Source organism: Dendrobates tinctorius, unplaced genomic scaffold (genome assembly GCF_039654945.1).
Source record: "Dendrobates tinctorius isolate UK_male_01 unplaced genomic scaffold, ASM3965494v1 ptg000157l, whole genome shotgun sequence".
NCBI classification, from domain to species: domain Eukaryota; kingdom Metazoa; phylum Chordata; class Amphibia; order Anura; family Dendrobatidae; genus Dendrobates; species Dendrobates tinctorius.
In genome coordinates, this window is record NW_027361824.1 from 10,199,511 (window position 1) to 10,211,660 (window position 12,150).

Here is a 12,150-nt window from a genome sequence, read left to right on the forward strand (position 1 = left end):
CCTTCCACATTGCTTTAGTTCCTGTGAAGCACATAAAGGGTTAATAAACTTCTTGAATGCGGTTTTGAGCACCTTGAGGGGTCTAGTTTTTAGAATGGTGCCACTTTCTGGTATTTTCTGTCATGTACACCCCTCAAAATGACTTTAAATATGATGTGGTCCCTAAAAAAATGGTTTTGTAAATTTTGTTGTAAAAATGAGAAATCGCTGGTCAACTTTTAACCCTTATAACTTCCTAACAAAAAAATGTTGCTTCCAAAATTGTGCTGATGTAAAGTAGACCTGTGGGAAATTTGTGTGACACCTCTCTCTGATTTAAGGGCATAAAAAAGTTTTAAAATTGCAAAATTTTCAAAATTTTTGCCATGTTTCCATTTTTTTCATAAATAAACAGAAGACATATCGAAGAAATTTTACCACTATCATGAAGTACAATATGTCATGAAAAAACATTCTCAGAATCAGCGGGATCCATGGAAGCGTTCCAGAGTTATAACCTCAGTGGTCAGAATTGTAAAAATTGGCCTGGTCATTAAGCTGTATACTGGCTCTGTCACTAAGGGGTTAAATAACCTGGGGTTCTGAGAAATAATGGCTGTAGATAAAAAAATCTACCCATCGGCTTAAATTTTCCCCAAACTGTATGATCTTTTAAAATATTTGAAATAAATTTGAGGATTTTTATCTATTTTTGGGACTCGCCAAAATTTCTTTCCTATGATAACGCGCAAGTCACGACCATTGGCTGGAGACCCACAACATTGTAAGACGGACTGAATCCTAATACAGGACACGGTGAGGCTTTCTTTTTGTTTGTTTTACCTTGTGGTTGACTTCTTTTTACCCCGGGTACCAGCATAATATATGCAATGGATTGAAAAAATTAATCTGGATTTATGAGACGTCACAAGCTCCTTCCCTTTTTCTTATTCCTACTCTTCCTGCTGAGAAGTATTGTCTTCTCCTCCATGGAGTCACGGCAGGAGAAACTACAAGAGGGATTCGGTGATTCCCAAAGGAATGCTGACCCGAGCCTGAAAGAGTTAATGCATCAGCTGGAGACAATCTCTCATCAAGCGCTGAGAACCTGGTGGGATGGCGATGCCCCGAACCCGGAGGTGGAAAAGCTGCTGATTCCAAGCGGACTGCGAATGACAAAGGTACCGATAGCTATCTTCTCTGATACGTTTCTAAAAACGGTGGAATGACGTTTTATCTCAATGCTCAAATGACCTCATGAAGTTGATGATCTTTGAGGAGCAAAAAAAAATTACGACTAATTAATTTAGACATTGCACAGATCAAATCCTCAATAGAACCCCGGAGTGTGAATTGTTGCCTTCTAAAATGAAAGAAAATTTGGATAAAATTGAAAATAACATCATGACAATAAAAAAAGAAAAAATTCCAAAGAGACTGTTTGGGACTATAAGCGTGATAAAGTTTATGAGTGGAAGAGGAATAAAGGATTCATTTGCACAAATCCCCAAAATACTGATTTAGGCTACGTGCACACGCTGCGGATTGGGGTGTGGATTTGGCCGCGCGGATTTTGTAAAATCCGCAGGTAAATCTGGTTTTACCTGCAGATTGCTCTGCGGTTTTTCATCTCCACAATGGAGGAGATGGCAAACTGCAGCAGAATCCGCAGAAAGAATTGACATGTCAATTCTTTCTGTGGTTTCAAAACCGCGCGGAAAATTCCGCACCGTCTACACTGCGGTTTTGTATTCCCATAGGGAATAATGGTACTATACACTGCAGCAAAAACTGCTGTGGATCCGCAGCGGCCAAATCCACTGCGGAACCGCAGCGGAATCCGCAGTGTGTGGACACACCCTTAGGTTATGTGCACACGCTGCAGTTTTTGCTGCGGCTCCGCTGCGGATCTGCAGACAGTGTACAGTTGCATGTTATCCTGTGGGATTTACAATTTTCTGTGCACATGCTGTGGATTTTTAACTGCGGAAAGGCTGCAGTTTTGAATCCGCAGAAAGAAATGACATGTCACTTCTTTCTGCGGATTCTGCTGCGGTTTACCATCTCCTCCATTGTAGAGGTGATAAACCGCAGGACATTTTACTTGTGGTTCCGCAGACCAATCCGCAGTGTGTGCACTAAGCCTTACAATCTATCCTGAAAAAAATCAACCTGGGTGATAAAATTCCATCTAGAAATGTAACTTTTTCATCTGAGGAGGGTTTTTCAGATACTAATGCAGAGAACTCAGAATCCTCCAATGAGGAGAAAAAAACGACAGGAGAAAAAAATTCCAAGTTCCAATACGAGGGGCAAGAAAAAATAGCCAATTTGTGGTCCGGTGTAATTGTTCCTACTCCTGCAATTCTCTGTGAACATGAGATCAGGGTTTTGAATAAAGGGAAGAATTTTGTTCCTAATCAGGATTTTGATTTATTTCAAACTATTTTAGATGTGAATAAACGAGCTGGATTGTGAAGAGTTAAAAAAAAAAAAAAATCCTTTCTCCAATGATCTCCGTGTTCCTGGAGAATTATTGTAGAAGGAGGGTGATAATTGTGAAACTTCTGATGTGTGACGCACAACGTCTGCGGCTTACTCTGGAGGATTTAGAAGGGGAATCAGGTGAAGTGGATTCACTTAATGTTGATACAAATGATTGTTGTATTTTGAATCCTTCTTTTTACCCAAAAGATTCCAAGGTAAAATGGATATCAACTTTTCAGTCTTTAATTGAAGGAGATTTGATAGAACTTTCTCAAAAAAACAAAAAAACGGAATGTATCACTTAAAAGAAATAATCTAACCATAGAAGAAGAAAAAAAAACAAAAAAAAAACACCCGCTTATCCCAAAGAGATGACCTGGTGATTAAGAGCTCCGATAAAGCCGGCTGCATTGTCCTTATGGATAAGAAACTTTATGAAAAATGTGTTTCTGATATCCTGGATGATAATGAAACCTATAAAAGGATTCAATTTAACCTGACAGAATCATGCAGAAAAACTGAGTATATTGGTTGAAGATGGAGAGAAAATGGGGGTGTTATCGAAAAAAAAAAGTTGCAATATTATACCTGATAATCCTATAACACCAATATTTCATGGGTTTCCGAAAACCCATAAATTAGAATTTCCTACACCCCTGCGCCCCATTATATCGAGCACTTCTTCCTTGAATGAAAATTTAAGATTGTTTTCATCTATCCCACATAATTTGGCAGTAACTGCTGTGTTCCATCACCTATAAAAATACAGCGGACACACGGATGACACGGAGGGAATGATTGTCCGCAGCACTGAATATCTGTCACAGCATAACTTTATGTTCAATGAGGAATATTATTTCCAAATCCAAGGTTGCCCAATGGGCTCCTGCTTCTCTCCATCTTTACCGGTACTTTTTGTATCGTGGTGGGAAGAAAACATTACTTTTACAGACAAAAATCCCTTCAAAAATGACCTTGACCTATATGTGACATATTTGGATGGTGTGTTACTAATATGGGTAGGGCAAGTGGAGGGAATCCCACTTTTTTATCCTATATCCATGCCAATGATGTAAATGTAGGTATACCGAACCACAGGATGAAATCAGTTTCTTATGGGAGATGTAAAACAACAAAAAGTCGGATATCGGAACTATAGAAAACCTATTAGGCTGTGTGCACACGCTGCGGATTTTGCAAAATCCGCAGATAAATCCGCAGGTCAAAAGACCTGCGGATTAGCCTGCGGTTTCACCATCTCCACAATGGTGGAGATAGGAAACCGCTGCGGATTCCGCAGAAAGAATTGACATGTCCATTCTTTCTGCGGTTTCAAAACTGTGCTGAAAAATCCGCACCGTCTACACAACGTTTTTTTTTTTTTTTTCCATTCATTTGAATGGTACTGTACACCGCAGCTAAAACTGCTGCGGGTCCGCAGCGGCCAAATCCGCTACGGAACCGCAGCAGAATCCGCAGCGTGTGTACACAGCCTAAGTGGGAATCCCACCCTTAGAGCGGACAGCTGCCACCCTGCACACACTGCGAATTCAGTCCCTTATGGTGACTAAATAGAATCTATAGAAACTGCTCTGATATCACTCTGTTCCATGAACAAGAGATCATGACATTGAGACTAATGGAAAGGGGACATACAGTTGTGGCCAAAAGTATTGACACCCCTGCAATTCTGTCACATAATATTCAGTTTCTTCCTGAAAATGATTGCAAACACAAATTCTTTGGTATTATTATCTTCATTTAATTTGTCTTAAATGAAAAAACACAAAAGAGAATGAAGAAAAAAGCAAAACATTGATCATTTCACACAAAACTCCAAAAATGGGCCAGACAAAAGTATTAGCACCCTCAGCCTAATACTTGGCTGCACAACCTTTAGCCAAAATAACTGCGACCAACCGCTTCCAGTAACCATCAATGAGTTTCTTACAATGCTCTGCTGGAATTTTAGACCATTCTTCTTTGGCAAACTGCTCCAGGTCCCTGATATGTGAAGGGTGCCTTCTCCAAGCTGCCATTTTTAGATCTCTCCACAGGTGTTCTATGGGATTCAGGTCTGGACTCATTGCTGGCCACCTTAGAAGTCTCCAGTGCTTTCTCTCAAACCATTTTCTAGTGCTTTTTGAAGTGTGTTTTGGGTCATTGTCCTGCTGGAAGACCCATGACCTCTGAGGGAGACCCAGCTTTCTCACACTGGGCCCTATATTATGCTGCAAAATTTGTTGGTAGTCTTCAGACTTCATAATGCCATGCACGCGGTCAAGCAGTCCAGTGCCAGAGGCAGCAAAGCAACCCCAAAACATCAGGGAACCTCCGCCATGTTTGACTGTAGGGACTGTGTTGTTTTTTTCTTTGAATGCCTCTTTTTTTCTCCTGTAAACTCTATGTTGATGCCTTTGCCCAAAAAGTTCTACTCTTGTCTCATCTGACCAGAGAACATTCTTCCAAAACATTTTAGGCTTTTTCAGGTAAGTTTTGGCAAACTCCAGCCTGTCTTTTTTATGTCTCGGGGTAAGAAGTGGGGTCTTCCTGGGTCTCCTACCATACAGTCACTTTTCATTCAGACGCCGACGGATAGTACGGGTTGACACTGTTGTACCCTTGGACTGCAGGGCAGCTTGAACTTGTTTGGATGTTAGTCGAGGTTCTTTATCCAATATCCGCACAATCTTGTGTTGAAATCTCTTGTCAATTTTTCTTTTCCGTCCACATCTAGGGAGGTTAGCCACAGTGCCATGGGCTTTACACTTCTTGATGACACTGCGCACGGTAGACACAGGAACATTCAGGTCTTTGGAGATGGACTTGTAGCCTTGAGATTGCTCATGCTTCCTCACAATTTGGTTTCTCAAGTCCTCAGACAGTTCTTTGGTCTTCTTTCATTTCTCCATGCTCAATGTGGTACACACAAGGACACAGGACAGAGGTTGAGTCAACTTTAATCCATGTCAACTGGCTGCAAGTGTGATTTAGTTATTGCCAACACCTGTTCGGTGCCACAGGTAAGTTACAGGTGCTGTTAATTACACAAATTAGAGAAGCATCACATGATTTTTCGAACAGTGCCAATACTTTTGTCCACCCTCTTTTTTATGTTTGGTGTGGAATTATATCCAATTTGGCTTTAGGACAATTCTTTTTGTGTTTTTTTTCATTTAAGACAAATTAAATGAAGATAATAAAGAATTTGTGTTTGCAATAATTTTCAGGAAGAAACTGAGTATCTGACAAAATTGCAGGGGTGTCAATACTTTTGGCCACAACTGTAGGAAAAAACAAATTGATACAGCAATGAAAAAAGTTCTTGTAAGAAACACTCGAGAGGATGGTATAAACAACAATAAGAAACCAACAACATTTAGTATGAAAAATAAAACCATTTTTAGTGCCCCATATAGTTGCCAATTTCAGGAAATAAAAAACATTGTACATAGATATGTCCCTATATTATTCCAACATCGGGACTTATATAAAATCCTGGAAAATGGATTAGTATGTGTGCCGAGAAAAGGGAGATCAATAGGTGCTACTCTTTCCCCCAAGTCTATACATTATTATTATTCTTTATTATTATAGCGCCATTTATTCCATGGCGCTTTACATGTGAGGAGGGGTATACATAATACATACAAGTGCAGTAATCTTAAACAATACAATTCACAACTGGTCCAGGATGAGAGAGGACCCTGCCCGTGAGGGCTCACAATATACAAGGGATGGGTGAGTATACAGTAGGTGAGGGCAGAGCTGGTTGTGCAGCGGTTTGGTGGATCGGTGGTTACTGTAGGTTGTAGGCTTGTCGGAAGAGGTAGGTCTTCAGGTTCTTCTTGAAGGTTTCCATGGTAGGCAAGAGTCTGATACGTTGTGGTAGAGAGTTCCAGAGTAGGGGGGGGAAGTACGGGAGAAAGCTTGTATGCGATTGTGGGAAGAGGAGATAAGAGGGGAGTACAGAAAGAGATCTTGTGAAGATCGGAGGTTTCGTGCAGGTAAGTACCGGGAGACGAGGTCATAGATGTATGGAGGAGACAGGTTGTGAATGGCTTTGTATGTCATGGTTAGGGTTTTGAACTGGAGTCTTTGGGTAATGGGGAGCCAGTGCAGGGATTGACAGAGGGGAGAGGCCGGAGAATAGCGGGGGGACAGGTGGATTAGTTGGGCAGCAGAGTTTAGAATAGATTGGAGGGGTGTTAGAGGGGAGGCCACAGAGCAGGAGGTTGCAGTAGACATGCCTCCAAGAAGTGATTAAAAAAAACAACTTGGCTAAGCTGCAAAGGTTTTATTAAATGTGCATGTCCCAAATGCACCTTGTCTCAATATACACTACAAACTGAAAAGATTGATGCAGCCAATGAGATCAAAAGATTCATTAATTGTAACACAAACCATGTTGTATATTACATATTGTGCAAAGAATTTAAAATGAAATATATTGGCCACACAATTAGTGTTGAGCATTCCGATATCGCAAGTATCGGCCGATATTCCCTGTATCGGAATTCCGATACTTAGTTCCGATACTTTTTTCATATCGAATACCGGAATCGGAAGTTCCCATATTGCTATGAGCCTGCTCAATTTGATTCAGCCAATGGGAATCCTCAGAAGTGTGGGCACATCCTGTTAGGCATGTAGGCATGTTAACTATTGGCATGGCTGTGATTGGCTGCTGAAATGATGTCATGATGCACTATAAAAGCCGCTGCCATTTCTGTTCACTCTGCTGTGAATTCAGTTAGGGACAGGCTGCTGTTGAAGACTATGAGGGACAGTTAGAAATAGCGATTCTCAAAAAAATATTGTGTTTTACCCAGGCTACATAAACCACCACTGTAGCTTTCTTTTGCCTAGCAGCAGTGTTCACAGCTGTCTGCAAGGGCTGTGAGTGCAGCTCACGCTGTGGAGTGGGTCCTGCAGCCACGTCTGGTTGTAGGCCGCACAGCGTGCCTCACTGCTGCCTCATACATATTTTTCTTTTTGAGCTGCTTATTTTTAATAAATTCTATCTAGTGTGCTTCCATCCGTATCCATATACGTTGGTTGCAAACACTAGTAGTAGACAGCGGAGCCTTTCTGCAGCCTTTCAGTGCTAGTGCCCACTTAGCTGCACTGTTCACGGCTGTCTGAGAGGTCTCTGACTGTGTGTGAGTGCAGCTCACGCTGAGTAGTGTGTCCTGCAGCTACGTCTGGTTGTAGGCCGCTCAGCATGCGTCACTGCCTCACACATATTTTTCTTTAATTGCAGCTCATTTTTTTTTCTCCTATTAGTGTGCATCCATCCGTATCCACCTACATTGGTTGGTTGCAAACACTATATAGGAGTAGATAGAGAAGCCTTTTTCTGGCTTGTGCCCTTCAGCTGCAGCCAGATTAGTATTACCCAATTTTTTTGGAGCCTCATCTTTTGCATTGTAGGTTACCTGCCTGCATTGTAATAGCTCCAAAAAGTTTGTGATACTATCACTTTCAAATCTTTGGTCACATCCTTTTAAGTTTTTTAAAAAAAACAAAAAAACAAAATAAAGTTCACCAAACACTACATTTGACAGTTGTGTAGGCCACATTAGCTCCTATTAAAGTGTAGTCCACACACACACTTCATAAAATTAGTGTTTCTTATACATGTTAGCAGCTGTTCAGGAATAAGCACATTAAGGCCCCCCTTTGTACTTTTCTGCCTATCTTTATCAGTCTAGCAAGATGAAGAAGGCAGGGAGTAAGGCACGTGGGCGTGGAGTTTCAGCAGGGAGAGGACGTGGGGATTCTGTGCCTGCTGCGGGCACCAGTGAGTCAGCATCCCCCAGTTTTAGCAGGCAACAGTCCTTTATGCGCAGCTTTGTAGGACCTCGACATACCCCACTGCTGCGGGAGGAACAAACTGAAGCCGTTGTCGGATGGATGGCAGCCTACGCATCGACTTCAATGACTTCCACGTCCTCTCAGGGCCAGAGCACCGAAGAGCAACCATCTGTCTCTTCACCACCTGCCAAAGCGCCCAGGCAGTCAGAGAGCCCTAGACAGGAGCCATCACAGTCTCTACTTCTGTTCTCTGAATCTGTTGGCTTGGAAAGAGGGGGCCAGCCAAGCGGCATTCAAGAATGTGAAGAAGAGGGAGTATGCAGTGATGCACAACTTCTTTGTCCCTCGGAATCTGAAGAGGCGGGTGGGCCAGTGCCTATGGTCAGCACACCTCAGTACGCATCAGATGATGAGACTCAGTTACCACTTTCTGGTGCGTATGGTGCTGGCGAGACAACCCAGGAGAAGCAGGTGTTTGAAGAGGGGAGCGTAGATGATGAGGTCCTTGACCCATCATGGCGTGAGGAACAGGATGGTGGTGGGAGCAGCTCTGAGGAAGAGATTCCCCGTACGGCCAAAACAGGAGGGAGAGGGAGGGGGCAGACTTGGTTGCCTGTAGTCTCCACTTCGGCACCCGGTAGGAGCATTCCTCTTTCAAAAGACAAAAAGGGTGCTCTCAAGACTTGCGGTGCGTGGTCCTTTTTTGACACAGTTGTGGATGACATTTGCTTTGTCAAATGCAAGCTGTGTCATCGGAAAGTCAAGAGGGAAAAATGTCAGCAACCTCAATACCACAAATATGTGGAAACGTGCGGACTAAGCACGAGGTGGAGTCACACACACACACACACACACACTGAAGACGTAGGCCAACGTACAGCACCACCTACCACCTCTTCAGCTCGTGTTGGGGCCTCTTCCTCCAGCTCACACACAGCTGGTTCTGCTTCCTCACAGGATCACCAAGGAAGAACCTCTGGCACTGTTGTCCGGAGACCCACTGAACTTCCACCCACAGAACCACGTTTCCAGTCCTCCTCACACTCCCAGGCCACTCTACAGCCATCGGTAGCACAGTCATGGGATAAAAGGTGGCCATACTCGGCAAACCATCCCTGAGCACAGGCTCAGAATGCTGGCATTGCCAAACTACTGGCACTTGAAATGCTCTCATTCAGGCTGGTGGAGACTGACACCTTCCGGGACATGATGGCATTGGCAGTCCCACAATACACCGTGCCGAGCCGCTTTATTTCAGCAGGCGAGCCTGCAAAAACATGTGGAGGGAAAAATACAACATGCGCTACTAAATGCCTAAAGTAGAAAGGTCCACCTGACCACCGATGTGTGGACCAGTAACCATGGACAGGGATGATACCTTTCCCTCACTGCCCATTGGGTCAATGTTGTGGAGCCGGGTACAGATCTGGAGAGTGGCGCTCTACGTGTTCTGCCAACTCCACGGATTGCAGAAATTCAGTCTGTACACATTGACTCCTCCTACTCAAGTTCCTCAGAAACAGCGCAGCAGGAGCCTGTTACGACCGATATGAGCACAGCCGTGGCCAAACGTCAACAGGCCGTACTCAAATTAATTTCTTTGGGGAATCGAAGTCACACAGCGCAGGAGCTCTGGAATGCCATCAAGCAGGAAAGCGACGTGTGGTTTCTGCCAGCGAATCTCCAGCCGGGCTTGGTAGTGTGGGACAATGGCTGAAATCTGGTGGCAGCTCTTGGCCTAGGCAACCTCACTCACATCCCATGTCTGGCACATGTGCTGAACTTTGTCGTGCAGAGCTTTCTGAGGGACTATACGGATCTTGATGCACTGCTGCACAAGGTCCGCATAGAGTGCGCTCACTTGCGGCGTTCCAGCACGGCAAGATCGCGCCTTGCTGCTCTGCAGCGCCGATTACGCCTTCCGGAACATTGCATCATATGTGACCTACCCACCAGGTGGAATTCAATGTTACATATGTTGGAGCGGTTGTGTGAGCAGCAGGCAGCAGTCATGGAGTACCAGCTGCATCAGGCGCAAACAAGTTGCACTGTGCGCCGGTCACACTTCAGCACCACTGAGTGGGCCTCTATGAAGGACATCTGCCTCGTTTTGCGTGCCTTCGATGATTCCACGCGGATGGCGAGTGCAGATGATGCACTAGTCAGCATGACTGTCCCCCTTATCTACCTGCTTCAAAAAACACTGCAAGCACTAAGGGAGGAGGTTTTGGAAGAGGTGGAGGATGAGGAGTCCCAAATGCCATCTGCTTCTGGACAGTCTGCGCTACGTGCTTCCTCACAAAGGCCTAGGCAGGGGACACTTTATGAGGAGGAGTCGATGGAGGAAGAAGACATCTCTCCAGAGGAGGGAGGTACACAATGCTCTAGTCAGTATGTACGGCGAGGGCGGGGTGATGCAGAGCAGGCAAAGATGATGCATCAAGCAGGGGACAGCGGTTCTTGGGCAGTTGGGAGTCTGCAGCACATGGTTGATTTCATGCTGCAGTACCTGAGAAACGACTGCCGCATTGCCCACATTCTCAACACGACTGATTATTGGGTGTACACCCTCCTAGATCCTCGCTACCGGGACAACTTACAAAGCCTCATACCACCGTTGAACCGGGAGCGTAAACTGCGGGAGTACCAAGACACACTGGTGCAGTCCATCATGTTTTCCATTCCACCCGACAGCAGTGGTGCTAGTGCTTTACAAAGCACCTCTGTGCGTCGAGGCAGTGGAGGAAACTCGGCACAAAGAGGGAGCAGAGGCAGTGCCTCAGCACAAGGCAAGACCACTATGGCCCAAATATGGCAAAGTTTGCGTGTCCGCCACAATTGTCTACACCATCACAGACGGCTCCAATCAGCAGGAGGCAACGTTTCCGTCAGATGGTGACAGACTACATGTCTTGCCCTGTCAGTGTACTCCCAGACGGCTCTTCCCCCTTCAAGTTTTGGGTCTCTAAGCTGGATACATGGCCAGAGCTTAGCCAGTATGCATTGGAGGTGCTGGCTTGCTCTGCTGCCAGTGTATTATCGGAACGCGTCTTTAGTGCCGCAGGTGGTGTACTAACAGACCGTTGCATGCGACTATCTTCCGATAACGTTGACCGGCTGACTTTTCTGAAAATGAACAAGGCCTGGATCTCGCCAGAATTTGCCAGTCCTCTTCCCGAATAAATAATTGGTTGGCAACAGTATCCAGGTCTCCTGTTGTGTTCATATTTCTACCACCTGAACTATAATCCCTGGGCTTCAACACAGCCAGTTGTCGCTCAGATGTGACGTCTGCACAGAGAAAAACACTAGCTCCTGTGTTAGTGGGGTTCAGTAACGCCAGCTGCTCCCCTGCTGTGTGGACGGCAAAGTCTCCTGCTCCATCCACATTTAAACTACTACTGATTTTTAACCGTGCTCCACTTAGGCCTGTGGCTCCACTGTCTCTAGTTATTCCCCTGGCCTACAACCCTGCCAGTTGCTGCTCAGAAGTGGCGTCTGCACAATCCACACTTGTTCCTGTGTTACTGTGGCTGTCACGTCAGTTGATCCCCCTGATGTGTGTCCAGCAATGTCTCCTGCTCTGTCCTCATTCACACTACTAGGACAGAGCAGGAGACCTTGCCGGACACACATCAGGGGATCAACTGACATGACTGAGCCACAATAACACAGGAACAAGTGTGGATTGTGCAGACGCCACTTCTGAGCAGCAACTGGCGGGGTTGGAGGCCAGGGGAAATACTAGAGACAGTAGAGCCAGAGGCCTAAGTGGAGCACGGTTACAATCAGTAGTAGTGTACAACCGATATAAAACTTGCTCCAAGTAGGCCTCAGCCTGCTCTGTGATTGATCCTGGGCTCCAAC

The 12,150-nt window shown here is 44.9% G+C and overlaps 1 protein-coding gene across 1 annotated transcript in view; it reads left to right on the forward strand.

The window, feature by feature from the left end:
- Window positions 1–1,020: 1,020 nt before the first annotated feature.
- LOC141051554 (piwi-like protein 1) overlaps window positions 1,021–12,150 on the forward strand; it is a 92,289-nt gene continuing 81,159 nt past the window's right edge. The window contains exon 1 of the mRNA XM_073548535.1: window positions 1,021–1,160. The gene's annotated coding sequence lies outside the window, so the exon portion shown is untranslated. The remainder of the gene's footprint in view (window positions 1,161–12,150) is intronic.